This window comes from Alosa sapidissima, chromosome 7 (genome assembly GCF_018492685.1).
Source record: "Alosa sapidissima isolate fAloSap1 chromosome 7, fAloSap1.pri, whole genome shotgun sequence".
Lineage (NCBI taxonomy): Eukaryota > Metazoa > Chordata > Actinopteri > Clupeiformes > Clupeidae > Alosa > Alosa sapidissima.
The window spans coordinates 10340028-10362356 of NC_055963.1; the positions used below are offsets into that span (position 1 = coordinate 10340028).

The 22329-nt window shown below is 43.0% G+C and overlaps 1 protein-coding gene across 2 annotated transcripts in view; it reads left to right on the forward strand.

The window, feature by feature from the left end:
- camkvl (CaM kinase-like vesicle-associated, like) overlaps positions 1-22329 on the forward strand; it is a 46228-nt gene that overhangs the window by 2990 nt on the left and 20909 nt on the right. The gene's annotated exons all lie outside the window — the stretch shown is intronic.

Here is a 22329-nt window from a genome sequence, read left to right on the forward strand (position 1 = left end):
CTCTCCATGGTGCTCTTGTGAACGGCTCAGTTAACTTAAAAGTACACCTGTGTTAGATAGGGACCACAGCTCAACTGATGGAGACAAACATCTTCCCTTGTATCTTTATGGATAGAACCTTTTAGAATCTGATCTGGATAAAACCTAAAATCTGTTGCCAAAAGTATACCCCTGAGCCAGAGCTGAACCCTGAGGCACAAATCAGAAAATGTAAAAAAAACACCTTTGTACATATGAAGGCAGACATATTGAATTTGTTCCCCAAATTATTTGTGGTCTTTCCCAGTGCGTTTACATATTTCTTGATATTTTTTTAAAATCAACTTTATCCAAGTAGATACTGTATTGTATACTGTACTGACAATACAGTTTAAAAGTCAAATGTTAAGACCCCTAAAGTCACATAATTATTGTTACACAACAATACACAATAACGTTAGTCTATGTCTATATCCCCTGCAGAGATGTTCTTTTCTTAAAAAGGGCCTAGGCCTGAGTTGTGTGTACACACACAGCGAGGCTAGCAGACTCGGAGGTGTGCTGTTCGAGCTGTCAGCCTTCCCTGTGGGTCCTGGCGGTCTCCAGATTTAATGGTGGTGATTAACAGCTGCCCACTCCCGTTTCCATCCAGCAAATCCCAGCAATGCTCCTGACAGCACTGCCCTTAACTCAAACGAGGAGAAAGAGACAGAGCTGCACTGCCCCCCCCCCCCCCCCCCCCCCCCCCCAACACCCCACCACAACCCCCGACCCCCCGCATCTCAGTTCGGTCCTTATTATACCACTTAATGAAGGGTGAATGCGGATTGATATTATTTTTCATCTCATTACGAACGCCCCCAACACGAGAGCGGGGAATGGGAGCCATGAGATCCGCGCGGATGTTAGCTTTCCCTCCAGAAGGAGCCCGCACTGCGGACGGGAGTCCTATTAGGCGCCATTAATGAGTGTGTCTGCCCACACACTCTGCCCGCAGACATGGGCGATGTGGAGGCCAGTAGAGCTGAAACACCCTTCCAGCTCACCCATCCAACACCTGGATGCTCTGCCTCACTTATGTAATGAATTGCCTCAAGCTATACCAATGCTGTGTGTGTGTGTGTGTGTGTGGGGAGGGGGGGGGGGGGGGGGTGAGAGATGTAGATGCATGTGTGTGAAAAGATCTTTGTGTTGTTTGTGTTTTTTTAGCTTTTTTGTATTTGAGTGACAGAATGCAGTCCTGTTTGTGTATTTTTACAAATTTGTGGTGTTGAGTTTGTGTGTACTTGCATGTGTGTGTGTGTGTGTGTGTGTGTTTGTATGTAAGTGTGTGTATATATGCTTCAGTTCACTTCAGAGGCAGTTGAGTGTGTCCTGATTCCTTCAGAGCACTCTGAGATTTGTGCGTGTGTGTGTGTGTGTGTGTGTGTGTGTGTGTGTTTGGGGGGTGATTCGGAGTGTGTGTGTACGCGTGCGTGGGTGTGTGTGTGTGTGTGTGTGTATGTGTGTGCGCGTGCGTGCGTGCGTGTGTGCGTGCGTGCGTGCGTGCGTTGAGGACCCTGTCCCCCTCCTGACGCTCTCTCTCTGTGTGTATGCCAGCTGAACCACTCTCCGCACTGACCCTCCCTCCCTCCAGGGGACCTGCGGCCGACACACCATCATTATGGACACACACACACATACACACACACATACACATACACACAAACACATACACATACTGTACACACACACACACACACACACACACCACCACCACCACCACCACCACCACCAAAACACACACCAACACACACACACACAGACACATCACAGCTCTGCCTGCCTGCCTGGCCTCTCTTCAGACACCTATGAGTTACATGCAGTTGTGAGTCATAACCCTTTGGGACTTCTCTCAGGCTCAGTAGCTGGGTTTTAACTCAAGGCATAGGCAGCCTGTCTGTCAGCCAGCGGTGAGGAGCTCACTACTTACTCGTAATTGTGAATGCTCGAGACAAACTATGACTGGTGAGTCCAGATTTAGCTGAGCTTTATATGCCAAATTAGGGCAAGGGAGTCTGAATTTAGTGAGTGTGACTGTTAAGAAAACTACATAGACACACAGGGCCATTCTTAACAGGAACTAAGACCAGAGCCCTTGTTGCTCTACCCATGTTCTTGAGCTTGGTTCAGCTGAGGAGGAACATTAGATGTAGGTGCTCAGCGAGAGGAACTACCGACTGGGGAGCACCACTGAGAACAACATACCTTCAAGGGTTTTTTTTCTGTTTTTCCACTATCTTTTGTTATTTTTTCAAGAGCAGCGTATGTGTTTGACGCAGACTGTTTTCTTTATTTGTTTGACCCATTACCATACACTTCCGTTGCATACGGCACTCATAATTGGGCTGGGAGTGTTAAAAAGTCCCTCGAAATAGCATTTATAAGAATTATGATCATCGTGTAGTGGGCACACAAAAACAGGGTTCTTCTTCTATGAAAAATATAGGCTGCATCCACTCTATTCCATTTTCATTTGAATCCAAAAAACTTTTGTTACGTTTTTACCTCTCACCAACACTACTCCGGCATTTTCAAGGTCCTGAAATGGAACGATTAGAAACCGCTGTCAGGCCCCATATTCATTTGAAAACTCCGGCTTTGTGTTTTAATATGGACAGCAAATCCACAAACATCTGAAAACCTTGTCACTTTGATTTCCACTACTAGCCTGCTAGTGGTGAATGTAACATGGAGACTGAAGTAAAAGCTTTACTAGCCTTGCTGTCTTTGGTCGCAACCTATGGGCTGGCTGTCAGTGGTGACAGAGTGTGTGATGATGGTGCTTGATGCTTACTATCAATGTGAAATGTGAATGCTTGATGTCAAATATGATGACTGAGTCTATGCTACATTAGCACAAATAAATGGATTTTAGGATTGTTGAGACAACCACTTGCCATAGAAAGACAGAGAGAGGAAGAGTAAGAAGCACACTCTCTCTTATGCTCTGGAACCAGGTTTAACTCAATCTGTGGCCCATCAGTGGCAAAGTGCCAGATACTAAATCTGAATCATCATTGTGCCTTAGTCTATACCACAGTATACCACAGCACTCTGAATGTTGGATTGTTGAGATCCTCTACACACACACACACGCACATAGAACCACCCTTAACAGGACCTAAGACCAAGGCTGGGTAGTAATTATTGTGTAATTGGGAACACATGAGAGCATCTCCTATTATGGGGCTTCTTATGCGTCATTAATGGTCACACACACACACACACAGATACACAGATGCTCACACACACAACAACTCGTACACAATAACACAATAGGCAAACAAGTACTGAATCACTCTCTTACCTCACCCCCACCACCACCACACACACACACACACACACACTTATCCAAATATGCTCATGAAGCAGGCACACAAGGCAAACTCTGTTTGAACAATTACACTCATTAGTAGTAGGCCGTCTGCGTAATTTTACAGTGACTCTTCTGTTTGAAGGCTATCGTGCATATATGGGCTTTTAATGAATCGCACCCAGAATGTCAATCAACTTGCCTCTCTCTCACCTGCGTCTCTCTGTTGATGCTGCGCTGCTGCCGGAGATGGTGACACTGGTACTTTGCAAAACAAAGCGACGCAGACGCACAAAACAGGCTTTGTGGGGGAGTGCGAGCGAGCCCCGAGTGAAGCAGGCCTCTTAACATCACAATGGCGGGCGTGCACTGTTCCGTGCGTTTTGGAACAGCCAAGGGCTTGTCATCAGATACAAAGCGTAGTAAATACATGTGCTAGTGGAGAGGAGAGGAACCACATGAATTAGTGATGAAGCTTCTCCTACCCACAGCCCCACTCTCTCCCTCCCTCTCTCTCTCTCTCTGTGTGTGTGTGTGTGTGTGTGTGTGTGTGTCAGTGTCAGTTAAGTGTGCATGTGCTACTATCTCTCTGTATGGGTGTATGCAATAGAGAGAGAGAGAGAGAAAGAAAGAAAGAAAATGAGAATGAAATGGTGGAGTGCACTGGATTAAAAAACCCTTAGTATCAACATGAATATTCCCAGATTTCTTAGTAATTTTTTGTCTATTGAGTTTTTTTTTTATCATCCCTCTCAGGACTCCTTCAGTTTATCGTTTGCTAACCACGTCTCCTCTTCTCTCCTCACTTACTTTCTCTCTCTCTAATATTTTCTGTCTGTGTCCCCTCTTTCTCCTCCCTGGTGCCCTTACGTAACACTGTGTGCATTGTTTACTCTGAATACCTGTTGTGGTCCATCACTCAATGTGTTTAGTCAGGAGGTAACCCAACACAGACGGCCGCTTTCGTGTTCGTGCAGAGTTAACTCAGTGCTTTGCCAGCTTGCCTCATGCAATGCTTTTCACACAGACTAGCAGAGTAGCCTCTACAAACTTTTTTCCCCGTAAAAAGAATATTTGCCTTGCAATTACACAAGAGACCGGCCAGATGAATATCGGTGGCGTAAGGCTGCGAATGTTCCAACTGGGCAAACCACCCTGATTCCACTTTAATGCTTCCCTCCCTTTGGAAATGATTGATGCTTTTAATACAGTGGTGTCTGGTCGAACATGTTGCTCGTCATAGCAGTGTTTGCTGATTCTGACTCATGTGTTTCTCTGTTTCTCTTTTTCTCTTGCGCTCTCTCTCTTTCTTTCTTTTCTTCCTCCCACTGCTCTCCTTAACTCTCTGGCCTCTGGCCCCTCTTCGTCTCCACACTCATCAGTTCTCTCTCTCTCTCTCTCTCTCTCTCCTTCTTTCCTCTCTCTCCCTTTCCGCCCTGGATCACCAAATCTCTTCCTTTTGAGAGCATTAAGAGGACACAGGCATTAACCCGTCCACGGACGCTCATCAAGTACACTGACATGTGAGGGCCCCCCCTACACACTCACAGATGTGTGGAGAAAGAAAGAGAAAGAAAGAGAGAGAGAGAGAGAGAGAGAGGTGAAGGGAGGCAGTGAGATAGATAGAAAACAGAAGAAGAGATGGACACCAAGAGAGACAGGAAGAGAGAGAGTACAAAAAACAGAACTGAGACCTAAGCATACTGTTCCAGCCAATATTAGCACCAAAGCCTTTCACTGGCGTGGTGGTGTTTCAGAAAGAGAGAAAGGCAAGGCGACGGGCTGGAAACCCTACAGCATAACCCGTAAAGAACAGGAGTCATGGTTATACAACACAATACTGAAGAGTCCAATGAAAAGAGATGGAGCCTGCCATGGCTCACCATGACCTGGTTTTAGATAATCCACCTACTTAAGATGGTGGAACGTCACCTCAAATTTCCTATATTTAGCTGCATTGTTTCTCGTGTCTCATGTCTTTGGGCTCTGAAGATGAGCGTCTGTGTATCCTGATATATCATCCTGCCAGGAACCTGTCCGTATGTTTGTGTGTGTGTGTGTGTGTGTGTGTGTGTGTGTGTGTGTGTGTCCACATGTGTGCGTGTGTGAGTTTGAGTGTGTGCATGTGTATGTGTTTGTGCGTGCGTATATGTGTATGTCCACATGTGTGTGTGTGTGTGTGTGTGTGTGAAAAGGGTCTATTTTCCACTGTTCCATTTCACCTGTCACACTCTGAGGCTGAGCCAGGTGGAGCTGTGGCCACCATTAATTTCAGCCGCCAGCATCACCTGAATGCGTCCCAGAGCAGCTCACCGTTTCATTACCACTATCTATTTCTGTCGCCAAAAACATATTTCACAGCGCAGGAAAGAAAATGGGTTGCCACATATACAGATCTTAACAGGTCTTAACATTGAAATTAATAGTGTATATATTTCTTGTGTATTTTTGTTAGAGGGTCTCCACTACACAGGGTCCCCGCGGATCCTTAAAAAGTCTTAAAAAGTCTTAAATACAACTTTCGGTTTTTAAGGCCTAAAAAAGTCAGTTACATTTTCTGGAATGTCTTGAATTTTCAAAAGGGAGGTATTACATTTTTGTATGGGACCATGAGAGAGTGAAATGTCTCCATCTGGTTTAGTGTATTTTTTTAACCGCAATTTTCTAAGTGACCAGTGTACCTTTTGGGAAGCATTTGTTCTCTGCGGGTGTCATCTGCATTCCGTAGATCAAGAACTACTGGAGGAAGTGTAGTGGTTGCAGAGTGAAGATGTTTTTCACAGGTGGCGTTAAAGGTGTGAAAACTGTAAGAAAAAATATGCCTATCGTTCTCGTGTAGCATAGGCCTGAGAGATACGCAGGTAGCCTACGTGAGCGGTAGAGTGAGCGGGAGAAAGAGTTGGTAAGCCATTTAGCGATATAGGGTGGCCATACGTCCGGATTTAGGCCGGACAGTCCAGATTTTAAACGCCCTGTCCACCAGCCTCAAGCCGGACATTCTTGATTGATTAATCACCACTATGTGGATACTGTTTTTAGAATTGATTTAGATTAAGTGTTAGTTAGAATAATTTGTATTTTAGTATATTCTTTATTTGTGTTTTTATATTATATACTTTTAATTACTTTTTCTGCTGTTAGTGAATGTGTGTGTGTTGTCTGTATGCTACTGAGACCTTGAATAAATAAAGTATCTATCTATCTATCTATCTATCTATCTATCTCTATCTATCTCTCTCTATCTATCTATCTATCTATCTATCTATCTATCTATCTATTCATTTGTCCTCCTTTTTGGAGTTGCGCCGGGCTTCTAGAATCTTTGCTCGGACAGAATACTAGTGGTATCAAATGGTTCATAGAGTGTTGATGAGTGTACATATTGTGAAGGTTGATAATACAGTGTGATTTTTCAATGTTAAACGTTGCAATTGGTGAATAAACTCTTTTGAGAGGTGGATATACTCTAATAAGAAGTGGATAAACTCTATTTCAGAAATTTTAGATGTGGATGAACTGAGTTTACTTGCGTTTAGCCTCCAACACATCCCTGAACCTAAGGGATTGTCATTTTCATTAAAGTGTGCATTACGCCTTTGGTCGGCAAGCTCTGGTGTTGAAGATGCTCTGGTGTTGAAGATGCTCTGGTGTTGAAGATGCTCTGGTGTTGAAGATGCTCTGGTGTTGAAGATGCTTTGGTGTTGAAGATGCTCTGGTGTTGAAGATGCTCTGGTGTTGAATATGCTCTGGTGTTGAAGATGCTCTGGTGTTGAAGATGCTCTGGTGTTGAAGATGCTCTGGTGTTGAAGATGCTCTGGTGTTGAAGATGCTCTGGTGTTGAAGATGCTCTGGTGTTGAGGATGCTCTGGTGTTGAGGATGCTCTGGTGTTGAAGATGCTCTGGTGTTGAAGATGCTCTGGTGTTGAAGATGCTCTGGTGTTGAGGATGCTCTGGTGTTGAAGATGCTCTGGTGTTGAGGATGCTCTGGTGTTGAGGATGCTCTGGTGTTGAGGATGCTCTGGTGTTGAAGATGCTCTGGTGTTGAGGATGCTCTGGTGTTGAGGATGCTCTGGTGTTGAAGATGCTCTGGTGTTGAAGATGCTCTGGTGTTGAAGATGCTCTGGTGTTGAGGATGCTCTGGTGTTGAGGATGCTCTGGTGTTGAGGATGCTCTGGTGTTGAGGATGCTCTGGTGTTGAAGATGCTCTGGTGTTGAGGATGCTCTGGTGTTGAAGATGCTCTGGTGTTGAGGATGCTCTGGTGTTGAAGATGCTCTGGTGTTGAGGATGCTCTGGTGTTGAAGATGCTCTGGTGTTGAGGATGCTCTGGTGTTGAAGATGCTCTGGTGTTGAAGATGCTCTGGTGTTGAAGATGCTCTGGTGTTGAAGATGCTCTGGTGTTGAAGATGCTCTGGTGTTGAGGATGCTCTGGTGTTGAGGATGCTCTGGTGTTGAAGATGCTCTGGTGTTGAAGATGCTCTGGTGTTGAGGATGCTCTGGTGTTGAGGATGCTCTGGTGTTGAAGATGCTCTGGTGTTGAGGATGCTCTGGTGTTGAGGATGCTCTGGTGTTGAGGATGCTCTGGTGTTGAAGATGCTCTGGTGTTGAAGATGCTCTGGTGTTGAGGATGCTCTGGTGTTGAAGATGCTCTGGTGTTGAGGATGCTCTGGTGTTGAGGATGCTCTGGTGTTGAGGATGCTCTGGTGTTGAATATGCTCTGGTGTTGAAGATGCTCTGGTGTTGAATATGCTCTGGTGTTGAAGATGCTCTGGTGTTGAAGATGCTCTGGTGTTGAAGATGCTCTGGTGTTGAAGATGCTCTGGTGTTGAGGATGCTCTGGTGTTGAAGATGCTCTGGTGTTGAGGATGCTCTGGTGTTGAGGATGCTCTGGTGTTGAGGATGCTCTGGTGTTGAAGATGCTCTGGTGTTGAGGATGCTCTGGTGTTGAGGATGCTCTGGTGTTGAAGATGCTCTGGTGTTGAAGATGCTCTGGTGTTGAAGATGCTCTGGTGTTGAAGATGCTCTGGTGTTGAAGATGCTCTGGTGTTGAAGATGCTCTGGTGTTGAATATGTTGACTGGAAGTTGTTAAGTATGTTTTGCCCCTGAAGTGAGAAAAAAAAACTCAATTGGCTTATTGGTTGATATGGGGGTGTGTGATTGTGACAACAATAAGCAGAGAATGGCATTGACCATTTTCTTTATCTCCTCTTGCTATGTCAGTTTTCCAGTCCAGGCCTGTCAGGAGAAATCAGATTTCACCTGCTCAATGTGAGGCACTCAGCGGCAGCTCAGCCTAAGCAGGGTTGTAGTCAGAGCCGGAAAGTAACGGAGTACATTTACTTGAGTACAGTACTTGAGTACAATTTTGAGGGATCTGTACTTTACTCGAGTATCATTTTTGGGGAGTACTCATGACTTTACTCAAGTACATTTAAGAGGCAAATATTGTACTCTTTACTCTACTACATTTCTATCCATAACCGTGAGTACGTTACTACATCTAAAAAAAAAAAGGAAAAAAGAAAAATCTGGGAAACCCTCAATTTGTTGTTTCCCTCTCAAATGTGATTGGATTGTGCAGGCGCCACTGATTGGGACAGCCTATCAGCAATCATTTTCAGCTTTCCGCCAAAGTCAACTCCATGGTCAGATTTAGATAAGAGACAAAACCATGGACGAAACAATGGATAAAGACGCAGCAGGTCCATTCCGTGAATGTGCCAACCTGAAGCCCCACCTCGCCAGACTATTTCAATTTTCTGAACAAGTAAATGATAGTTTTCGCTTCAAGTGTTTCGATTTGTATTTGAAATACTGCCCATCCCTGGCAACATGGTAAAAAGATGAAAATGACTTGATTTTACTTCCAATTCATTTTACATTCTCCAAGGTATTAACATTTTTCATAATTCCATGTAGGATGTTTCTGTACATAAATGTAAGCACTGTGGCAGTAGTAATGCAATATTTAGAAAATGTAGGCTACTCTTGTACTCTTGATACTCAAGTACTTTTAAAAACAAGTACTTCAGTACTTTTACTTAGGTAGACATCTGACTGTTGTACTTTTACTTGAGTAAAATTTAGCAAAGGGTATCTGTACTTTTACTCAAGTAATGAAGCTGTGTACTCTGTCTGGTTGTAGTGATCAAATAAGAGGTGTAAACTATCAATTCTGTGGTCACGGTAAGGTAGCGGATTTTTAAAAAAGGCATTCAGAACATGTAACATGTTTTGCTGTGCTGCATATGGGACGATAGATGCACATAGTAAATTATATAAAGTAGGCCTATTAAAATATTTAAATAGCTTAGTCTACCTTTGAAAAAAATATTGAAGGGAATCCAGTCCAGTACACATGTCTTTGGCAAGTAGCCTAGGCTACTACAGACACAAGTGAAGAACAGTCAGCCTCAGCCAGATATGTACAGCCAGCTTCAAAAGAAGCAGCCCAGACCCTAAAATTAAGCATTTATTGCTGTAAAGGTGATTCACACACAATAATTTTTCTTTCCCCAAAATACTATATTTGGTAACTTCTGTAGACATCCAAAATGGGGTGAGTGTTTAGTTAGTGAAAAAAAAACTATTGCAAAAAACATTTTTTTAAGTTGTCGTATTTATCTTTTTCGCCATGGTATAGTCTTAATTTTTCCATTTAAATGTCTTGAAAAGGTCTTAAAAGTCTTTAAATTTGCACTTGAAAAATGTGCAGATACCCTGACTACATTGTGTTAAAGGTGAGTTACTAGAATTCAAAGGAGGATGTATATAAGACTGAAGGAGAATCACCAGCTCAATCTCCAAGGGTGTGTTCAATTTCCTGGTCCTGGGATTTTTTCCCTTTAAATCTTGCCTGCACAACATTGTCCGGTGCTGCTAGAGTGTCAATTTCATCTAAGTATTGATCACTTGGTTGTTAAATAGTAGATCACATCTGTATTCATTTCCAAATATGTGAACTTCTGAGATTGGGATTTTCAGATCAGCTGAGAGGGACAGCTGAAGCCTGTAAGTTCTGGTGAGAAAACACGGAGCGTTGGCATGCACTGGCGTGCCCGGCGTGTACTGTCATGCCTGGCACAAAACCAGCGGGGTGATAAAGCTGTTCTCACCCTTCGACCGTGCGGCCATATTATGGGCATCCTCCTGTCGACGTCCACCTCGCCGCTGCCAAAATGGCAAGTTGATCATGGGCGAGTGAATGCCCTCGCTGCGAGATGATATCTTTGGGCACCACAGGCTTCTTTGACTCAAGTTTGGCTCAGTTTGGTTGACGCGCAGGCGAAATTATATGTCTTCCAAATGACAGACTAAGAGGCCAGCTGGGTACGGTCACAATTGCCAGGAGGAATAGAGCATTCGATTTCTTGCGGTTTCTTGCCGAGGGACGAGATTTCAGGCACACAGCAAGCGCCTCAATAAAGATGCATCAGGTTCATCAACCTGTCAGGCTCCTCGCCCAAGGTCATTTGTTTCATGTCAATTGTGTTGTGTCATACACAAAGACCTCAAACTCTATTCACTCTGCCACCCAGGAGAAAAACCCTTCAAGAGAGGAAACATATCTGTTTCAATAATGTTTAGTGCCTCTGTTAATGCCCGTCTGTGAGTATAGTGGGAGGGTGGAATAGGAGCCGTGGCAGTCTGCACTGTAGCTTGCTGAGTATTATCTCTTCTTCAGTCTCTTCTCCAGAGAGAGGATTTCACTTCTGAATATTTCACCGTCGCCGTGCTCATCTAGTCTCTTTTCTCTCTCTCTCTCTCTCTCTCTCTCTCTCGCTCTCTCTCTTATTCATCCATCTCTCCTTCCTTCTCTCTGTCTCTCTTTCTCCATGTCCCTCCGCGTCATGACTAAATTTCCCATGCTCCTCGTCCTGTTCGTCTCAGCTTCTCTGTCTCCTCATGCCCACGGTCTTCCTCTTGAGAGGGCCGACATGCTGAAGAGGCCTTCAATCGTTGCAGTCCACTCCTTTTGGCTCTTGAAGGACTCATCAACAATATTGGGTTTCGCTATTTAATCTTTGGACTGGATTCTCTGGAGTCTTCTCTTCACTCTCTCTCTCTCTCTCTCTCTCTCTCTCTCCCCCTCTCTCTCGCCCCCTGCGTCCAACTGCTTCAGGATTGTAGGAGAGTGATTTAATAGCTGGAGACGAGTTAATAATTAGTTTGTTGTGTTTAAGTTCTCCTCTGAAGGCGGATGGGTGTGTGTGTGTGTGATGGAGAGGAGAGGAGAAAAGAGGAGAGAGGAGGACCGCCCGTGGGAGCATCTGATGAGAAGCGAGTCTGGAGTGCCTGAGGTGCCAGCCTGGTGCTGGCTGTGTGTTCTAGAACCCTCACTGGCTCATCTCCGGGCTCCCGGAGGGGGTGAGGCTGTGTCAGTCAGTCAGTCAGTCAGTCAGTCAGACAGCCACAAAACTCCACACGTCATCACACTCATCCTCATTAGGATGGGAGAAAAGACAACAGTCTGAGAGAGAGAGAGAGAGAGAGAGAGATTCAGCTTGTGGTTTATGCTCTTGGTGCTACTTCTGTTAAATTGTGAAGAAATTTCAGTTATTTGTTTAATATGATTTTTTTAAATGAAATACATTATATCTTATATTTCTGTGCTTTTAGTAAGCATTTTCTGCTGTTTTTCAGGATCCGCTTACATGGCTATCTGTATCTCTCATGAATCTTTCTCAAGCATTAAGGGCAAAACTGCAGATATTCCACTTTTTGACATATGGCAGCATGTCACATTTATGCAACAGATTTCCATTTGAGGTGAACTCCCATATGACAGACCTGAATACCTCACGGCTTCTCTGGGTCCTGGTCTGCATGTCCAATAAAATAGCCATACCAAGACTGACATGTAGCGTAATGGAACCCAAATATGTTTCAACACAGTTTAGTCATGTGGTGAGAGGGTTAAACAGCCCTCCCAACCAACCAGAGCATTTCTCATTTATTCTAGGGAAGTGTCTACTTGGAAGTACAAATGAATGCTTCCGTGAATTCCTCCTTGTTGTCATTATAGGCATTTTTTCCCCATGGTTAATCCCGGAAAGTCATCCCCACCTTTGACGAGGGGTCAAAGTCGCGCCAGCGCCATCTGTCATCGTTTCTCTCCAGCACTCAAGCTTTCCATGTTTCTCTCACCTCTGCTGTCAATTCAGCCGAGTTGTTTGGCTGTTGGGGTGTCTGTCTCTCTGCATCCTTTTTTTCTCTCTCTTTCTCTCTTTTCTCTTTCTCTCTTGTTCCATCTCTCTCTCGTTTGCTCTCATCGATCTCACTCCCTAGAGCCTTACTGACCTATTTCTCATTATTTTACACACACACACACACACACACACACACACACACCCAAACACACACTTTCCTGAACAACCATATTGTACAGAACAACCCCAAATCAGAAACAGTTGGGACGTTGTGTAAAATGCAAATAAAAACAGAATGTGATAATACACAAGTCTCGTAAACCCATTTAGCAGCAAAAAGGACAGACAATGTCAACATTTCAACATATCAAATGTTGAAAATAAAAATGTTTCATGGAAAATATATGTTTACATTTTAAATTGGATGCCAGCAACACATTTTAAGTTGGGACAGGACAGGGGCATGTTTACCATGTGCTGCTTCACCTCTTCATTTAAAACAATTCTGTAAATGTTTAGAAACTGAGAAGACCTGTTGCTAGAGTTTTAAAAATGAAATGTTGTCCCATTCCTGCATCATTTCAGTTGCTCTACAGTATTGGGTATTATTAGTTATTCCATGATGTACCTAATTTGACAGTTCTGGACTGTAGACAGGCCATTTTAGCACCTGGACTCTTCCTCTATGGAGGAATACTGTTTAAATGTGTACAGAATTCATTTTTCCATTGTTTCCCTGAAATATTCAAGGTCTTCCCAGGAAAAGACATTGCCTGGATGGCAGTATATGTTGCTCAAAACCTGAATACATCGTTCAGAATTGATTGTGCTTTGCCAAATGTGCTAGACGCCCATGCTGTAGTCACTAATGCACCTCCACACAGTCAAATGTTGGGTTTCGAACTGAGCACTAAAACTGAAAAGGCCCTCTCCTCTTTAGCCCAGATGAGTCTATGATTTCCAAAATTAATTGCAATTTTTAATTGGTCTAACCACAGGACCTTTTTCCACGTGACCTCAGTCCATTTTAAACAAGCTCAGGCCCAGATAAGACAGTAGTATTTCTGTATTATATCTAAATACAATTTTGGCTTTTGCATGGTAAAGTTTAGACTAGGATTTTTGAATTGAGTATTAAACTGTGCTCATAGACTATCAGAGGTTTTCCTAAACGCATACAATGATTTTCTTTACAAAAACGGGTCTGGTTTTAATACAGTGCCATCTGAGGTCCAAAAGACCACGACCATCCAATATTGTTTTTCAGCTCTATCCCTTGTTTGCAAAGATTTTTCTGGATTCTCTGAATATTTTAATGATATTATGTACTGTAGATGATGAACTTCCCAAATACTTCACAATTGTATGTTAAGAAGCATTACAGTAAAATGACATTGTTTCATCATTTGTCCACACAGGTTTGCACAGAGTGATGAAAACCCTTACATCTTTACTTCTAAGAGACCCTGCCTCTCTGGGATGCTCTTTTTCATTGCCAATCATGTTGCCAATTACCCTAATTAGTTGTGAAACATTCCTTCTTTTGTTTTCTTTATCATTACACAACTTTTCCAGCATTTTGTTACTCCCGTCCCAACTTTTTTTAAAACATGTTGCTCGTATCAATTCCAAATTAACATATATTTTCCATGAAATAGTTACATTTGTCATTTTCAACATTTGATATGTTGTCTGTGTCCTTTTTGCAATTAAATATGAGTTTACGAGATTTGCAGATTATTACGTTCTGTTTTATTCGCATTTTACACAATGTCCCAAATTTTTCTGATTTGGGGTTGTATGTCGTATACACATATACACTCTCTTTGTCTGTCAGATTCATCTCAGTATGGCATAATATGTAAGTTCTATTACACTCAATGATTCATAGATGTAAATCTGTTATCCTCAGCAAATGTTGACAGCTATGACAGTAGCAGCAGCAGTTAGATCTTCTCTGATGGTTCCTGCGTTGCACATACAGTGTGACCTACATATATTGAATCTTGAATTTCCCCTGGGGATCAATAAAGTATCTATCTATCTATCTATCTATCTATATGATCATATACTGCACGGCAAAGTCATATTGCCTTTCTTTCCATTTGAAGTTATGATCAGCAGGGGAACGTGGAGCTATTTCAGATCAGAGTAATCCAGCTGGCTTCTTAAGAGCAGCTCTTATGGGTTGGCCTTGCATCCAAAGACACTGGCTGTTTAAATTGGTTGTGTGTGCTGCCATGTGTGAGCTTACAAGATGCAGGCTCTCATTAGTGCAGACACAGAAATCTTCCACACTCTGTGAAATTATGTCATTCTGAGGGCATGATAATAATATTGTGTGTACGGTTTTGTCCAGTATATCAGGCTATGTTTCGTATCACACGTATCAAGCCCCTGAAAAATATAGAGATGTATAAAACCAAAATTAAAGCATAAAGCAAGGACTTACAGTATATGTACAGCAAATAAAAAATATTTGAAAGTATAACATTTATTCACGGTTCCCTCAGTATTGCGATTGTAAACCACACAGAAGTTGTTTTAACCAAACTCCACCCAGCAACACGAAACTCTGAGTCGGAAGTTATATTTAAGGTGCAGTCAGCAATTGTACTCAATTTCAAGCCCATAACATTTTTTGTCACATTCAGCAATCATTTCACAACAACCACTAGCTGCCCATTCCGTGACACTGTAAAAAACGGTCTCTGTAGGCAGCCCAAGCTCTGAAAACTGGAAATAAAGTGGGGCAGCCTGTCCCCCATACAAAAATGAGACCATGCGAGTTTCTCTGGGAATACTGAAGGGAGGGTTGAGCTAACTTTCTGGTGTGTCTCGTTTGATCCTTGGTTAAAATATAATGTACGTTGCTTCGGACAAAAGTGTCTGATCAAAAGTGACTGCACCTTTAAGGGCACGCTACCAGATTCTGATGCAGTGAATCAAAACACATTTTTGTTTATTTGTTTCTGTTTAATGTACTTTCCTCCACAATCTGTATATGCCAATATGAAATATGTATTCACTTGGTTATTTGTTTATAAGCCATGAAATTGCATCATAGCGAATGAGATGTTTCACTTACCCATAATTATGGAAGTTGGGTAACTATCCCTAAGGCTTTCACGCAGGTGAAAAAAACTGAAATGTGTGAAATTGCATTTATGTACTTCAAATGACCTGTCTTAGTTACTCAGGCTCAGATGAATGTTTGGCCTCTTCTGTCAGGTTACACAAAGAATAAAAGCACCCATCCTGTCCTGTGTGTGTGTGTGTGTGTGTGTGTGTGTGTGTGTGTGTGTGTGTGTGTGTGTGTGTGTGTGTGTGTGTGTGTGTGTGTGCGTGCGTGCATATGCAAATACACAATACACACATGGTGATTGAACAATATAGAGAAGAAAAGATCAAAACGATGTCCTGAGAGGAAATGCTTTTAGATGGGAGATTTCCAAATAGAGTGTGGCCTCTTAAAAAAATCATTGCTTTAGTAATGAAGCTCTTTAATATGAAATGAAAAGAATGGAATAACAGGCGATGGAAGAGGAGACGGTAGCGTGGAGACTTTGTCCAGCTGTCTGGGTTGACTGTTAGTTTAACATCACAGCTGCTGAAAAAAGTGGATATGCCAGAGGGATTTGGATGTGTGTTTGTGTGAAATGTTTGTGTGTATGAAAGTCTGCACGAGTGTGTGTTAGTGTGTGTGTGTGTGTGTCTTGTGCATGACTGAAGGGTGGATAACCATACCATACCACATGCTATATCAATCACTTGTGTTTCTGAGAATGTTTGAATTAATTTGCGCACATTTGTATTTACGGGATGGTTTTGTGTGATGGATGTGTGCATGTATACATGTGTGTTTGTGTGTGTGTGTGTCTGTGTGCGTGCTTAAATCTATTGGATTAATCAGAAAAAATGTATTCAAATAAAACTTAGCTTGTAATGTGAAATCTAAAAAGACATAAGATAAAGATAAAATGACTGCTCTCTTCTCTGTGGGGCGTCTGAAACAGTGCCTTCTGATCCCCTCCTTCAGTTTAATGTCTAACTTGAGTTCAACGGAGTTTTGATGCTGGCGTGTCGCTCCATATCTATCAAACGTCAAGCCGATTTCTCCAATGCCCTGTGATAAGGTTACACCAGTGTAAGATACTAAAAAGAGAGTCTGCTTGATGCGTATGTAGTAGGAAGTGCTGTTATATGGAATTGCTTATTCCATCTGTATGGGCAATGTTGTCATGGTCTCATGGGAAGAGAGACTGTGTGGAAGATAGATTAGAATGGTCCCTCATGACCTGAAATCTATATTTTAAATATGTGCAGAAGAGGTGTTAGATTCCTAGTGCTATAGGTAGGGGATATAACAAAGCAACCTCTGTTTGCAAAGGACATCCCCACTAGAACAGCCATTCACTGGGATTATCAAGCAGGTTATCAAGCTATTCATATTATGTCGTTCAGATTCAAGATATATGGCGTGCTCAATTCCTTTTGAGTTTGATTTGGGTGCTCTTCGGCCCAAGGTAGAACGTCTAAAAGGCAGTGTAGAGAAGGAGTGCCTCGGCTATCAGAGAATTATTTCTCTACACTGCCTCTTATTCGTATCATGTATTTGTTAATGCCATTGCATTTAATTAGCAGGAAAGCAAGAAATGAATGGAAACCTGCAGAACATAGTTCTAGTTCAAAGCCTTGTATTACACACAGAAAGACGTACAGAACGCGGCCTGAGTGAAGTGCTGTGTGACACATCACAGAGTACAGTAGAAGCAGTGGAGTGGTTTCATTACAGCTGGCTGTGTTAGCGGCCATGCACCTGGAGGCCAGGGGAAGTTCAACGATGTGAACGCGAGGCCACACCTGATGTCAGAGCCAGAAAGACAAGAGCAGTTGTATTTCACTTTATACCTTTGAAACAAACACTGCTGTTGATAATGAGGCAGATGAGTGGGGACACTACATGAATATGCTATAGTGGAGGAATAGAAGACAGTTTAAAGGCACGTTTTTCCCCCATTTGAGGTAAATTGCTGTTGTTAACTGACTGAATACCTGCTTTAGTCTCAATAGATGGTAATCTAAAGTATGCCATTGTAAAACCTTAGGCACTTGGACAAGATATGATCATTCGAAAACATAATAAAAACCAAAATTATTCTGAACTGGTTGAGCGATGTACATATTATGGCGAATAAAAAAAAGGGATTTGTCAGACAAGCTGTTTGGATACAGACTATGCAAAGTGTTTTTGAGGGATTACTGGAAATAACTGATTTTGTGCCGGGACTGAATTCTGCTGCATGCCATTATCTTTGAATCTCCCGGTGGCATGTTTTGGTCTAAAGAACATCAATTGCTGATGGGTCTGCACCTGTAGTTTTGTGGTGAATTCTGCCATTAATTTTACCTTCATCCATTTGCAGGAGCTTTTATGCGTATACTGTATCTTTGCAATGAACCATGATAAGGCATTACCACTGCTGAACGTCTTGTTAACAGGGTAGAGTGTTCACACTCCCTGCATGAGCTGCGTGTCTCAGGAGTGTCTCGAGCTGTTAATGAAAGTCCATGAAAACCAATGACAAATCGGGCCATCATACATATGCAAAGCATCTAGTGTGTTTCAGAGCTCATCGAGCATCTTACACTGTCAGTATAGGTACACTGTATTTGTGTCTCAGTAGTCAGTATGTGTGCTCCACATAGGAACTGAGCTAGAGGCAGCCAGCACTGCCAGCACCTTGCTCTGCCAATTGAGCCACATATTAGGTTGGTTTCGGTGGTAGAACATTTCATCATGCATTAGCAATACAAAGCAACATTTACTCCACATGCAGCATTTATGGTTCAGATTCATGCATTCGTTTTCACCCATACGTTCTCCCTGACATTTGAATCCGCGTGATCCTGGTTTGATCAGATGAGCTACAGCCTTAGGTCGAGTCCCGTGATTTATCCCGTGGAAAAGGCAGGAGCAGAGTTTGAGTTTTAGCGCTGCAAGCTGTGTTCACTTCATCGCCTCGTTCTCCCCACATCCGTGAGAAGGACCATCAGGTTGCGCTTGGAGCAGATTATACAACCCACGTGTGCCAGACATGCTCCTTTGTGTGGGGGGGGGGGGGGGCCTCAAATGGCGGAAGCCATCTGAGCTCTCCCCTTGTACACACTGTGCGTGATTTCCTTCCCCCCAATGTCCAAGGCCCATAGAACTGGGCTAGCATGCCATGAAGCATTGGCCTGAGCCAGATTAGCACCTGTGCCTCATGCATCCATCAACTGCATCGCTCTTTAATGCCTTGCATGTTTAACCCGGGGACATGTCTTTGCTCGGAGCCAATGCACTTAGTCAAACATCAATTGTGTACAATTGTGCATACAGAAAATAATTGGCTCCCTTTGACAAATGAGCCATCTCGCACGACTCACGTTCACCTTGTAGATTCTCAAAAGGAGAGCTTTCAAAAGGAACATTATAATGAAAAAAGAAGGGCAAGTAGCTATTGAGATCATTTTATGAGCCGAGAAAACACCAAACACCTTCCCCCACACACACACACACACACACACACACACATACACACCATTTACAATATAATCCTTTAATCTGACTTAATGTATGCCACTAGTGTATGTGGGTGGGTTTCATTTCTGGGTTGGCTGCCACCATGCTGAGACCCTGCACATAGACACGCTGTGTGGCAAATATTACTCATTTTTATGATCAATGACATGAGCAACACATGTAATATATACATTCATATTACATAAACATGGAGAATTACCTGTCTGCATAATGGTGTATGTGTGCAATGCATTCTTGTGCATGTCTGTGATCAGGTGTGAGAAGAAATGTGTTATCAGGTGTGTGTGTGTGTGTGTGTGTGTGTGTGTGTGTGTGTGTGTGTGTGTGTTGTGTACAAGGTCAGAAAGAATCCAAGCTGTATGCTAGATTGGTCTCCTTTGTCTGGCATCCTCCCATGCAGTCATGAAAAGTTGTAAATATATGAATTGTTTCACAGATTGATATGCTCTATACATCAACCAGCCAAGGGTTTGGCTCCGTTTTTGCCATTTCTTTGCTTTCCCCTCTGCTCTTAGCAGCTTTCACATGCTCTCCTGGATAGTGCATGCATTTTGATACTCTCATATCTCTGCAGATCTCAGTCGTGTTGGATGCGTGTGGTAACTCTTTTGCAGTTTACCTGTGCAGTACTGTGCAGAGTCAGGTTTTCATCTCCCTACTCATTCAAGGTCAGATTCGCTCTGCTGTTGGTCGGGTTATGCAATTTCTGAAAGTCTGAACATGACATTTGTTTCTCAGTACCATCTCAGTTCACACAAACATCATTTGGTGTCTGAAGTTTATATGCTTGACTATGGTGTGCATGACATGATATACATATGTCTGAAATATATATATATATATATATATATATATATAAGTATGTACTTACATTAATACACAGGATTAGATGTTAAAATCCCTCCCTTGTGCCAAAATCCAAGATAAAAACACATTCAGAAGCCCCTGCTCAAGTTTAACTTTAAAAAGCACACTACCTACAAATCCGCCAACAAATGGTCACAAACACAATACAAATGGCCCATCCAACAGCAGTATATAGTATGCAGCATGTCATTGGGGTTATCAAGTGGGCACCTTCATTCACCAATGTTTCGTTAAGTTAGGCCCACGACACCTCATAGATAGATAGATAGATAGATACTTTATTGATCCCCAGGGGAAATTCAAGAAGAATTCATGAAGGCTTAACAGTGAAATCAGCGTCCTGGAGACACTCCCCTCCATGCTGCCACCATATTACCACATTGAAATATCCAATACCCAAAATACTCCTAACCAGCCCAAGCATGGTCAAGGTTGGCTAGGTTGGTCCGTCCCGTTGATGTGGACTGAACCATAGCCATAAAAACCCTGGCCAACCAACCATCAACCTAGGCACAGCCCATCACAAACACAAAACAAATTAGCCAGTTAGCTTAGGCCCCATCACAAACACAAAACAAATTAGCCAGTTAGCTTACGCCCCATGCTGCCACCATATTACCACAACAAACATCCAAATACCCTTAACCAACCTAGGCATGGTCTAAGTTGGCTAGGTTGGTCCGTCCCGTTGATGCGGACTGAACCATAAACCATAAAAAACCTTAGCCAAGTACCATCAACCTAGGCACAGTCCATCACAAACACAAAACAAATGAGCCAGTTAGCTTACCTTAGCTTGCGCCCCAGGAAGGGTAACTTCTTCTTACCCACAACCATTCGCTTGCCCGTTCTGCTGCTAAAGACATGTTACTAACCACCTGCCTTAGACTTCGACCACAAATGCCCAATTCAGTAGGGATGTGACTTTCGAAACCGACGTCTCGAATCAGTGTCGAGGCTTCGAAGCACAAGTGTTTCGAAACACTGCTTCGAAACATGGTTCAAAACAGCCATGTCATGTGACCACTGCTTCGAAACATCGTTCAAAATCCCCATGTCATGTGACCAAAGTTAAGTGAACCTTCGGTGCATTTTACCGGTGTTGGCAGGCGTGCCCGCGCGTTCAATGAACAGTGTAGCTTTCTCTTAAGCAATAACCAGTGAGGGTGTTTTTTGCACGGTAGCCCAGGCTGCTCAAATGTGGTTCGATCCCTGTTTGATTTGTAAGGTATTGTTTCAGATCGTATCTGTTTATGTTTTCTTACTTCACCATTAACCACACAGTTTCAACTAAACTCTCAGAATGGTCAAAAATCGAGAGTTTTTATAAGAAGAAAGTGATTTAGAGAACACATAGTGGCAGCAATAAGATTGTCTTTATTGTGACTTCATTTGGTCTCCCATCCAGTAATTGACCAAGGGCATGCTGCTTAGCTTTTGACAAAGACTGAACACAGGTAACACAGCGAGCCACGAACTTTAAAGACTACATCTCCAATACGAAGCATTTGATAGATTTGTTTCACCCTAAACAGCTCCGAGGTGTCTTGTTTTTAAAGCTTCGTAACTATTCGGCACAATTGCTTCGTACGTTTCAGTTTTTCATAAAGCCTCGCTTTGCCCATCCCTACAATTCAGACAACAAGCCAATAGCAGATCTGGCCACAAACCCACGTGCACCGATTTCAATAGGCCTTAATCGTGCACTCCAACCTCGCTTAGCTGCCTCCTCTGTTATTTCAGTGTATTTAGCTCTCTTCAGCTCATTGGCCACTTCCACTCTGTCTTCCCAAGGAACAGTGAGTTCAATGAAGTAAACTATCATCTCTGAATCCGACCATAGAATTACGTCGGGTCGTAGGTTAGTACTCACTATATGTGGAGGTACCGCCATCTGCTGGCCAAGATCAACCTTCATTTCCCAGCCCGCCCCATTTTTCAACTGGCCGGTTTTACACCTGGCCTTCGCGGAACAAGGTTTATCCCCCTGACGTACAAAGGTAATTTGCCTTACCCCTTTACTAGCTGCTAATAAATTGACTTTCCTCCTTTTATCCTCTATTGCCGCTGCCTCACATTTCAATACCTGGTTATGGCGCCACGTATACCGCCCCTGGGTGAGACTTACCTTGCACCCTGATAGGATATGGTGGAGACTGCCCACACACGAGCAAAGTATGCATTTATCATCCTCACCAAACCATTGACTTAAATTCTTGGGAGATGGGAGCACATCATATGTAGCACCTAACATAAATCTGATCTTACCAGCTTCCATGCCCCATAGATCTTTCCATTTAATCCGTCTTTTTTCCACCCCTTCCCAGTTCACCCACTGCCCTTGTTTTGTCTGCGACACTGCCTAGTACATCTTACAGCCTCCTCCTGTCTATG